General features: G+C 42.6%; 1 protein-coding gene across 1 annotated transcript in view; it reads right to left on the bottom strand.

Annotated features, from left to right (window-relative positions):
- The window catches only part of LOC113588836 (spectrin beta chain, non-erythrocytic 1), a 60,170-nt gene extending 51,605 nt beyond the window's left edge, over window positions 1-8,565 (bottom strand). Inside the window, exon 1 of the mRNA XM_027028196.2 lies at window positions 8,469-8,565. The gene's annotated coding sequence lies outside the window, so the exon portion shown is untranslated. The remainder of the gene's footprint in view (window positions 1-8,468) is intronic.
- Between the last annotated feature and the right edge of the window lie 4,067 nt (window positions 8,566-12,632).

Genomic DNA, 12,632 nt, shown 5'->3' with positions numbered 1-12,632 from the left:
GGCCATACCCTTTCGTTTCCATAGCAACAGACAATTAAGCGTCAGCTTGGGGAGTAACCAATTGCATTTTTACTTTATTGGCATGACTGTCATCTTGCCAAAGCACAATAAAATAAAAAGCAGATATTCTCCATGGAACTGAAAGCAGTTATAGAGTTAATGGCAGCAATCATCATAAAGCCGCAAAAAGACTATGAAAGTAAATAAAAGCAAAATAAAAACTAAAATGTTTGTCTGCTTACAACAATTAATTATTGTATTATTTGTTTCTATATACACTGACAGGGTTTGTTTCAAAATAAGCAACCTCTCATATGGTGATTGTACACAGTGCAAATTAGTGAAGATAACCATCAGTGTTGTCAGTTGCCCCTGATTTGCACACCGCATATGCCCAAGAGCAGACGGAAAATAGCAATTCTTATTACACCATTTTTATGGACAATACCTGTGAATCTGCTAGACTGTAGTCTTATTAGGGCATTGAATGCAGACAACAAAACACAATAGTAGCGACGATAAAAATATGTAAATGACTGCATGAATGGAAAAATCGGTTAACTGTAAACCTGTTACTGTATCACTACACTGAGCAAAGCCCTGCAGACCACACACCCCTCCCCGACAGGGGTGGGACAGAGTGGGCTTCATCTGCTAGAGCGGTGACACTGTTGCATCAGCTTTTTTTGGCTGTTATTGACCAGAGGCACATAGGAACAAACTGCACCATAAATCCAAGCTTTCGCACTGTAAAACAAACCAACTCTGCCTTTATTTTTAATGAAAAATCCATTACATGAATTAATTGGTTACTGTTTGTTGAGCAGCAGTAACGGAGTGGTGTGGTCAGTGGATGCATACTGTTAACAGACATAACTAACACAAGGGATGGTCCACCAGGTGTTTCATTATTGTCTGATGCATCACCCCTGCTCATTTACTTTTATATGCTGAGGCCTTTGTTAGGGATGAGCCCCTACCATGCCATATTATCCTACGTTATTTGAAATAACTACTTTATGGTGCTCTCCGTCAAGGACAAAGAAGATTATTTTCCATTAGTCCCTTTTTGGCGTCAGTGGAGCAGGGCCTGCAGGCTAAATTAATCATCATATATAGGTGAGTCATACAGAAAGAGAAAACATCATAGCACTGCAACATAGCCACAAGCCATGGCAATCTAAATATAAGACAATGCTTTCACTTCCATCCGAAATGGCAAATCAGTGCTAATAAACAAGACAAGCCAGTTTGCCATTTAGCATTAAGTGAAAGTGATCATGCTAACTGCTTGTTTCAATCGCTGTTAGCCATGCCAGTATCACTTAGTGAAGTTTCCTTATAATGGCTTAATTTCTGTCTAACTAGCAATAAGGCAGGATTACATTCTACTCAAGACATTTCAGTGTGCCTCCAGCATGTGATGGAGGCAAACTAAACAGATGTGAGATCCGGCTTTCCAAACATTAAAGCTGTTTGAGAGCTCTAAATGTGACATGTATTTGCATAAGTTTAAAACGCTCTCCCCCCTGAACTAACGATTTAGTCACATGGCTTCCTCGCCTAGCTGAACTCAGCTGACACAGCCTAATGAGGATGGTCCAAGAAGCGAAGGCCTGATTCATCCTCGTTTAACACACAAGGGAACAGACTGAAATCTGGACACCATTGCACGCCACCCCTCTGTTCTCAGTGGTGCTCGAGAGATCGGCCGCTCGTCCTCCACCTAGTCTCGCCTTCGCTCATTCCCACAGATTTCTCGTGCTTATGCAATACGGCTGAGCTGCTGCCAGAGCTTCCCACAACCCACCGCGCCCAAACGGTTCACTGCGCTCTCTCTCTCAGTGCATACACTGAACCCTTCACTGTCTCGGTCTTGCTCTTTCACTCTACACACACACACACACACACACACACACACACACACACACACACACACACACACACACACACACACACACACACACACACACACTCACACACACACTCACACACACACTCACACACACACTCACACACACACTCACACACACACTCACACACACACTCACACACACACTCACACACACACTCACACACACACTCACACACACACTCACACTCACACTCACACTCACACACTCACACTCACACACACACTCACACACACACTCACACACACTCTCCCCCCTACTCTCCTTCACCCAGCAGAACGAGTGAACACTGAGGAATAGAAAGAAAGAGGGTCCTGAAAGAGGGAGCTGGAGAGGTGAACTGGGCCACTGCAGGAGAGTAAGGAGCAACCTTTGGATCCCTGTGGGGAATTTGGGGCCATAGCAAAACAGCTGCAAGGTGATGGAATGAGGACAGATAGAAGACAAACAGCCCACACAAATGGACTGCAGAAACCATTACAGGCATCATTCACTCCAAATCGAATTGGCACGTCAAAGTGGAACCAAGAAAAGTTGCGTGATCTCAAACTGCCAATGATACCTCAACGTTTGGCCAAAACGTTTTGGCCATTTCACTGCGAGTTACACTGCGTATGACTATGTATGTGACAAATAAATCAAACTTGAAATAATCTGCTCTGCTTCAACCTTGGCCAACTGGACCCGTCTTTTATCCCAAAACCCCTCACCGAAGACAGACCTCACAGGCCACCACTCCTGCCGGTCTCCTTGCTTGAGTGGGTGGTGTGTTCGGCGCCAGTCGCCACCACTTCCTGTCAGGCATTTTATTTCCTAAAGCAGCTCTGAGCGAGGGGCTGATCCACCAGCCCACCGCCAAGAGCAGCTTGAGGATTTTACTAAGCAGTCGAAGTGTTAAAAGTGACCATTTCAGCCATTGGCTTTGCTCCCAGACAAGGTAGGCCCAACAGCTGGGTGAGTTTACTGCTGAGCTAAAGGATCAGAGGGGAAGAAAGACACAGCAAGGAACATTTCAGGACTTTTTGGGTTCACAGCAAAACTGGGGAACGTGACTACCATTGTGATTGAGCACAGGTTAACTGGGCATTCAACCTTTTCCCCTGAATTGTTATCTTAAAATGTGAATTTCTGAGGAAAATCTGATCAATAAGTTACTGACCTCACTCTTAAGTTAAAATGTAGGTGAAGAGGCGATAGCCTCCGCCCCTCACCCTCCCAAAAAATGCCCTTTCCATCATCTAACTTTGTTCAATATGAACTGTGCTGGAGCTCAGAAGACCATTCTAAACATGTTCCAGCCTGCCGTTGCTCAGTTTGGACAACACCCAAAAACACCAGATTTCAAAGGTCCATTTTAGCTTGATGTGAAAAAAGATACAAGTAGAAGGAAAGTCTCCTAGATCTGACGAAAGAACGCTCATGAACAAGAAAACTGGATGGGTTACTGATCAATTTTGAGTTATGAATTTATAACTGCCACCTTTTGTCAGGGTATACTGGGAGTTGAGATTTTGACTTTACTTTCTCAGCCTGAAGTAGGCAGAGGTGGTAGCAGAGAGCAAAGATGCTAACAAAATGCTAACTCACCCATTTTAGCTTCAAATCACATCAGAAATGTTATCATTTTTGGGGTCAAACATCTTTGTATACCCTCTTTGGTGGCAAGAGTACATAGCAATCCATACAGACAACAAAAGCTTACAGAACACAGTAAGCTTTTAGGTAAGTCAAAAGACTATGAGGACACAAAATTTAATGCTGTCTTTCATTTAGCTCTGGGAATGCAGTATTACCCAGGCAGAGGCTGAGCACAAAACAGTCACTGGTGACGTCAACCTGACTAGATTTTGACACTTACCCAGCAGGTCACAAGCTGTAATGGCTCCTTAACGCTGTGCTTAATAAGTACATTTCTCTCCAACAGTTTCACTTCCCAGTATACTCTGAAGCAGGCCACTGAATCCTGTAAGCTTGAAAGTACAGGGTGCTCTGATGCATATAGTTTTATTAACAAACTGAAAGAGCACCTTATAAACCTCTCCATGAAGTAGAAAAGATAAAACAATTTGTACCAAAATGGTATACAACACCTTTTCAAATGGATGTTTTTTTTTGTGTTAAAAGTACTGCTCTATAGATAATATATTCAAATATCTAATTTAAAAGCAGTTTGCAATGCAGAGGCCACAAACATTTTTTTCTAATAAGATATCCGATACAACAGATGACTGGACAAATTGCAAGGCAGCTGTGTGGGCAGAAAGAACTGGTGATCACAATAGTGTAAAGCAGATTCTGCTAGCTTAATTTACAGGGGTTTGGGTGATACGTGTGTAAGAACATACTACCTGGGCCTTTTGCTGTGACCCCCAGTCCTACTTTTCCCAGAATGCAATTGGGGGGGGGGGGGGGGGGGTACTGTATTTATGAGCCTAGAAAATGCTAGAACAAAGCTAATACCCCTCAGAACACCAAATGAACAGCTCAAAATACACTAAAGGTGAGAGAGCGCACAACACACCCATCCCCACCCGCCTACATCCAACCAAGTCCACCCACGACAGTTTGATTATACTGCTTCATATAGGCCCCAGGGGCAACTTAAGTTAAAAAGGACCCTTGGGCACCACTCACACCCACACAAACAGAGGGATTCTGGAAGGCATACACTCTCCCACTGAAGAGAGTTTGCCATATAGTGATCTCTTGGGATGCGTTAAAAACAGCTCTGCAGACAGAAAGGGAAGAGTGGATGGGGAAAGCAAGTTTCCACCTTGTCTCTGCAGCCTTCTGCCTGAGCCTGGGCTTCCCGTTCACCACATATATTACTGGAAATCACATGCGGTACAGCATAAATGTTCAATTATGCAATGAACTGAGATAATTAAACTACTCTTTTTAGAGGTTAGGCAACAAGTAACACCCTAAAAATGACCTCACAGGTAATTTACAATAGGAATAACTTTTCTATCCAGTTGTGCAGCCAATCACCACATAATGACACTATATAATCCTTGTCTCAATGATAACCATGTGCCTTACTCCTCCAAAAGTTCATCCAATTTTCCTAGCATTGTGCATCCATCCAACACTGACTCTCCAACAACTCCTACTTGTGCCCTCATCAGCATGGGAATCTTCAAAATACCTGGATTTTTCATCAGTCAAGACTATTCTCAAAAGATTAATCAGTTTTGCAATAGCTGTCAAGACGTTCCTGTTACAGAGGGATGATCTTTGACAACACCATGCATGTCAGATCTGTGATGTCATCACTGAGGTCATGAAGAAGAGCAGAAACAAGGCAGAACATTATTAGCATGCCTTTATTATCTCAAAAGAACGGAGGCAAGTAAACAAGAAAGGAGTATCACATCTCCAGAGTGAGTGAGAGAGGGTGGTAGGCAGAGTAAAGGTGAAGCTGGCCAGTCCTTTTGCGTGTGGGAGACATCATTAAAGGCTCTTCTGCGGAGCTAGAAACTTGTTGGATAATCCAGTTGTGTTTGGGTGAGTAAACAACATGCAGAAAAGTAGAAACAGAGGGAAAAAAAAGACAAAGAAAGAAAATAAAGAGAATTGGAGGCAGAGAGAAAAGTGTGAGAGGTGGAGAGAGTTATAGAGGGGAGGGGCGAGAGAGAGAGAGAGAGAGAAAATTAAGCAAAATTATGCTGAATTACTTCAGCTCAACCATGTGCTCTATATTTAGCTAGTCTAAGCCATAGGGCAGCAGTCCTACTTTCTGTCGCACTGCTCCACTTGCTATCTCCTGGCAGAGTTCCAAACCACCATCCCCCCATGTCTGCTAGAACTCATCCCTGCTTACCATTTCCTGGACACAGTGAATTTCCTACAGTGCAAGGTGACCCAATCTTCCAGTATGTTGTTTTTCTTTTCTATCCAAATGCAGGCATTTGCTTGTTTTCAGGGCACCGTGTCTTCAGTAAGTGAAATCGATGTTCCATCATGTCAAATCAGGTGGCTGACTTGGCCATTCAAAAACATTTCACATTTTGGTCCCAAAGGCGACCACAGCTACTTTAGCAGTACATTTCAAGTCATAGTCCATCTCCAAGGTGAGGTGCCATCCATTCCCACTTATGGCATTTTGGTCAAACCTAAGCAGTTCAGATGATGTAGTGCACTTTCCAATTCACCCTGCACCTGTTTGCAGCCACATCCTCAGTGAAGACAAGTGAGCCTCATTAATCTTAACTTTGTAAAACTGTTTCTTTATGCTTGAAAGTATTCATTGATTGTCCAGTACTTACATGCAGTGGTTCGCCACATTGTTTGCTACTGCTAAGCTCACTAATGTGTCATTTGAGTGACACCCAATATTATGGGTATGTCTTTGATTTTTCTAATGACATTAAATGCATTGATCAAGCTAGTTTTAATACATTTTTTGTTCCTCACGTTAAGGGGCAACAGCAACATTTCAGATACGAATGCAGATGCATGTGCAGAATCAAGCCGGAACTTCTGTTAAAACTTCTGTTGTGCAAGAGCTAATGATGTAACAACACACAACTGGCCAATAAACAACTGATGGACAACTGTCCAGTTAGTTCTGGTCTCCTAAAAATGGAGGACTGTACAAAAAGAAGTGTAGCTCCAACATGACGTACCCAATATTGCATATACATACTCAATAACAAATTGCCAGTCTGCACTTTAATTGCAACATTATATTTTGAAAAACTAAATAAAAATTATAACTTTATTGAATGCCTAAGTTTCACATAGCAAGTGATGGCACTGTGCTCTTTATCAAACTGGACAGAGTAAGTCACTGGCTGGATGACGGGAGACATGACAGTGCAGAAACACAAAGCCCAAAAAACAAACAAACAAACAAACAAAAAAAAAAAAACACTTTCCTCTCTTTCCTACTTAATGAAAAAGCTCCCAGGTATTTTTGTCCATCCCAGGTATCCCAAAAAGGTGCAAAATGCCCATCTGTTAGCAGTAGAAACTCAAGCATTCATGATGACCATTTCCATACCCAAGCCATTGGACTGAATTGGTAGTGACTTTCCAAGGCTGGGCTCATTCCTGAAGATAGGCATCATCTGTCTCTTTCAAACCTTACAGAATGAGTTTTTGTCTTGGATGGTCAGCTATCTCAGTCCATAGAGAAACAAGAGAGCTCTGTGTCTAATGGACATAACCTTTATGGGATGTCATCCAGACGAAATAGCTGTGCTAACTGATGTGGCGAGAGCTGCACAAATGACAAATCCCGGCAAGAAAGGAATGACAAGTCAAACCAGTTGCAGCAGTATTCAGTGGATATGCACGCATGCACAAATGTTTTATCTCCAATAAAACATGCCATTTATTGCTAGACAGGTGGAGAAACGTTCATATTTAACCTGCCCTTACAAACACTTTATCCTTGGTTTGTAGTACATGTGCACAAGGTCCTAAGAGATGACCAGTGGTTACTGAAAGACTAGCTGTAGCTCCACCCATACCCTTCGCCTCAAAACAGGTGGAATGGACGATCCAACTACTGCTCAGCGTCGCATGATTCTTTTAACTGTAAAATACAATGTGAAATGCCATAATGGCACGCAATGTGTGAGCACTCCGCTCAATAACGGTATCCTCGCGCGGTCCAAGTACACTGCGGCATTGCACCGGTTTGATTTGGGCCGTTTCCCACTTCAGGAGTGGGCTGTTCTTGTAATGCAGCTACCGAACTGCATAGGCTACCCATTACTGCTAAGTTACAATGTATTCTTAAATTATGCGTCACCAACCACAGACATGTGCGACAAGCCACCCAAGTGATCAAGCTGTAATTGAAATATTGAAGCAAATATCGTATTGAGTTATTTCCATCAGGAGATATATCTATCTCTATCTATCTATATCTATATCTCCATATATATATATATATATATATATATATATATCTCCATATATTCTGTGCATGCATACACACACACACACACACACACACACACACACACACACACACGAGACGGGAATCTTCACGCCGCTGTTGCTACCGGATTTGGTTACACAATCGGCTATCAGTGGCTTAAGCTGTCCGTTGGTAGGCTGTGACCGATGAAACGATTGTGAGGCATTACGCCTACCCTGACTACATAGACTCACTAGTCAATTAACATGTCACCAGGACATTTTAAAGTTTTCTGCTGAGATTTCTACTTTTAGCGACAGGGTAAAGCACACCACCATTACATTGTACCTGCAATAAAATCCCATCGCTAAGCGCCACAAGAAAATGCCTGGGAACCGCACTGGCACCCAATCAACACTGCAGAAGAGGCAAACAATCTCGGCCAGCCGATAAACAGACACGAAGCAGCGCCCTGCCAACCAATAGCTTCTAGTTAATCGCCGAAGTTCCTCCGGTTATAGTTTGCCTAGGTGTAAACTGGATAAATGATCTAATCAGCCTCGTCTTGCAGCAACACCGGTTTGAGAAGTGCAAAGGCCGCCAGCCAGAGCATCCGCAGTGCTCAATGCTACGGCACCTCAGAAACACACGCAGAGCCTCGGCGGTCCAAATGATCGACTTACCCTGCGAGAATTACGCACAAACCTCACTGTACGGAACGCAACCGGGACGACGAGCGCAGGAGCTCGCGCTGCAACAGCACCTACAGTCTCTCTGGAAGCCACGCGCAACCGCAGCCTCATTTCCGAGAGGGGCGGGGAATTCGCGCGTGAGGATTCACGCCAGCGCTTAGCAGCTCCGGTCGGAGGCGTGACGATCATAAAACAATAAACCAGCGTTTTATAAATTGCTGTAAATTGGCCGATGAGCAATTATCAGGTGATGGATTTAAACATAACTAACTTACTGGAAATTATGTTGTGTCCGATGTAATCGCATGATAAATATTGAAAAGCATTTCAAGTGAGTTAACGTTTATCGAATTAAAAATAATAACATCACCTCAGGCTATTCGGGTTGTTATAATGAAGCGTAGAGCCTTTAATGAAGTCTAGAGACGTGACACTCAGGGAAGTGGCAGCTAATCCACCAGATGGTAAAACCACTAGTTATGACATTGTATAACGTGCAGCATATACAGCAGTAGCAACAATTAAAATAAATAAGTAGAATTAAAAAAATGATAATTTTTAGTAATTTTAATTTGGCCTTTAATTGATGATTAATTTTAGGAGTGATTGGGAAACTAGAAGGTGGGGAAAGGAAAAAAAAAACAACTCAAGACAATTTGGGTTGGATTTCTGGGTATCTTGTTTCACGCCGAGCCCCACTTTCCTTAAGATCCGATAGCGAATAGGAAGAGGAAACATGGAGAGGAAACATGGAGAGGAAACTGGGAGGTCGTGGCAGATGGACTTTTCATCACTGAAGACGTAATAAAGTATCGGCAATATGCACCAAGTTGCTTGATTATACTGTACACTTACTGTATAGCTCTACCTGTGCCGCTCCATTCTGGCTTGCCCTCCGTACACTGGTGCCACGGTTCTGTAACCTTTTTTGTTTTTAAAGGGGGACGATGTTGTCTAGATATGTTGTGCCCATACTGTACATATAAATGCATATACATCAGTTTATACTGTATTCGCAAATGTTACCATTAACAGTATTTACAAGTGCATTTATAGTAGTTTATGTTACATCAGCCAACACTTTGCTCTTTGGTCAAAATCCTCTCATGAGAGAGCCCAACACACATAGTGTACAGGACTCTGCTACAGTCAGTCAGCTGACTTCAGAGTACAGCTGAGAAGCCTGGAGTGGTGGATTACATTTTAAGATTGATTGTAAAATGAATTGCAACATGTTATGTGCGAGTATACAGTAGGTTTTCCTTAATAAAGTTATTACTCTGTGTAACAAATCTATATTTTGTTATATATGTTGTTTTTGAATATATGTACTTAAAGGCAGAGTTTCATGCAAGGACCTCATGCATTACACCATTAAACAGCTGTATTCTGCTTACAATAGCAAAGCATACTGTATGTAAACAATGAACTTTGTAAGATTCTATTGCTTGTGGGGACAGTTAAGTCAAAAACAGATGATTCACTGATTTTTAAAATTTCCATGTTCATTCACTTTGATGGGAAGCAGCTTCAGTGAAACATTTAAAAAGCACATTTTAAATGCATCTAACTCTTTACTTATATGCTCACAGCCCACTTTATTAGAAACACTCTGCACAAGTACAATTACACTATAGTCTTTATGGTTTTATGCATAATTTACTTTAGACACCTTCCAGCTTTTCAATACTAGTCAGTTTTAGAAACCAGGACTGACATATGTTTTACACACCAACAGATGGGATACAGTCTGTAACTGTACACCTATACAATACACCAATTAGGCAGCTACACCTGATCAAATTAATTATGAGTGCATGTGCAAGACAGGCATTTCTACAAAAGTGGATGATGAATGTTTAAAACCTCTCAGAACTAAGAAAGACTGGGTTTCAAGAGTCTGTTTTCAGAGGTTTCCCTGGTACTGTATTTCAGTGTTCATAGCTGTTCCTAATGAAAAGGCTTTAATCACCATTTATTGCACTGATGCAGCACGTATTTTAAAGAAGCAAAGAAGGCTGGTGGAACAAAAAGAATGGGAAAAAAAAAACATATTCACAGACAAAGAATGGGTGTGCTTTCCTTTTTCACAGATGCTAAAGGGAGTGCTCAGCATTATGCCTCCTACACAGAATGTGTAATTATTGTAAATTCACACTTCAATCATTACGATAGTGGCCAAGTTTTCATGGAACTCTTATGGTTGCTTAGCAACCCCTGCCTTCTTGAACGCTCTCAACAGGTATTTGGGGACATGTTTCATACGTTGTAACACATCAACTACAGCCTAGGCTGTGGCTAAATGACTCATAAACCAGGGTGAATATTACAGGGAAATGAATCCAAAACTGCTCCTTTTATCAATGGTTAGGTAATCAAATGTTTCCGAGGCAATGGGTGGGTGTGGGGAAGCAGGATAGCAACCTTCATTGGCACAAGCAAAAGGGTTGGAGTGCCAGACCCTTTTGAGAATCATTCAACAGGTCTGATGGACCCTAGTGTCTGTTAAATGGGGATCTAGAGTTGCAGCAGCCTGAACCTGGACCCTGGAGTCAAGGGCTGCAGTGAGCCCCCTCGACCCCAGTGCAGGGCTTGCTTTGTGCTCAGCGATGGGGAGGGAGCAGCCTGGCGGAAAAGGCATCTGTTCTCTTTGTTCACGCACAGAGCCTCACTCGGATTCACCCAGAGTGGTTGCTATGGCCACGGAGACAGTGCCTCATGGGCTATAGTTAAGGAGCCATGTTGAGGAGGAGGAGGAGGAGGAGGAGGGTCAACAAGTGGAAAAAATGTACAGTGCTATGCCTGAATTCAGGTGCTGCGCACTGGCGAGAGAAAGGAAGCGGGTGGGCAGATGGATGGATGAAAGTTCACTCACTTTCCCTCTTTTTTCTCTCGGCCCACGCTTGGCATCCAACTAGAGGGCATTCAGGAGCAGGGGAATGTAATCACTTACGCTGTTCATAAGATCTTTGACTGTGTTCTGTTTAGGAAAAATGAAAGCCTATATGCAACATAAGCTTCTGAAAAGGTGCGTGTTAAATTATTGATTTGTAGACAGCATTTTCTACTATTGGGTCTCCAGTGTGAATGTGGTTTTGAACTTGGTTATGAACTTTTGTTGAGAAACAATGTGAAACAGGATTAATATAACATTTACTGGAAATGTCAGACACATGAGAGCAGAAAGCCCACCAAGTTTCATTACCAACAGATTTTGCATACAACAAACAGCCTATATAAAAAAAACAAAAAACAAAAACAGAATAGTATAATTAAAGCAACTAACCCTAGCTGCTTTTTGTGAAAACAGGGTATTGTCATAAAATCAAATGTATGGAAATGTCATATATACATTCCTCTCTTTCTCTCACACACACACACACACACACACACACACACACACACACACACACACACACACACACACACACACAGACAGACATACAACCCATTGCCTCTGGAAACAATCATTAAATGTTGGCAGCCTATCACCCTGTGTTTTAAGAAAAAAAAAAAAACCTATAGAAGAATGGGCAGTATTGAGATGTGGCATTCACTAGCTAAAGACCACTTTGTTAGCTGTTCTCTCTATCTGCGGGATCCCCCCTCTCAGACTCCCCATGAACTCTACACTGGACAATCCCCATCTCTCACCAGTGTGAGAAAGTGTGTGCGAGTATGTGATGTTTGCTTGCTCACGCCTCTTGTATCCTAGAGAACTGCACAGTTCTGTGCCTGCCATTGTTGGAGTCCACAGAGACATGAAAAGGTCTACTAGCCTTTCCATTTAACTGTTCTGTTGGCTGCTTACTGTGCTGCAACACCATGGATTCCAGCACAGTAACATAACCTATGGTTACATTACACAATCCTGTACACCAAGGACTCATCCACCCATCTCTATGGAAACCCAGGCACTGTGATGAATACCATGACATGCAGACAAAAGCTGGAGAGCACAATCAATGGGGCTCGTTGTGGTTATGTAACTGGGACAGATTGGCACTCACAGAGCTCTATGGCCTTTTCACTAGTCCCATAAATCCTGTGTTGTTGGCATGTTCCAATCAGGGGGCTGCAGTTCTGGGAGCCAATAGCATGTCATGGCTGAAGAGGCTTCCTAATGCATGGTAAAAGGTGTCAAAGCATGGCAGT

This window comes from Electrophorus electricus, chromosome 9, assembly GCF_013358815.1.
Source record: "Electrophorus electricus isolate fEleEle1 chromosome 9, fEleEle1.pri, whole genome shotgun sequence".
Lineage (NCBI taxonomy): Eukaryota > Metazoa > Chordata > Actinopteri > Gymnotiformes > Gymnotidae > Electrophorus > Electrophorus electricus.
This window is presented reverse-complemented; position numbering and strand designations above follow the sequence as displayed.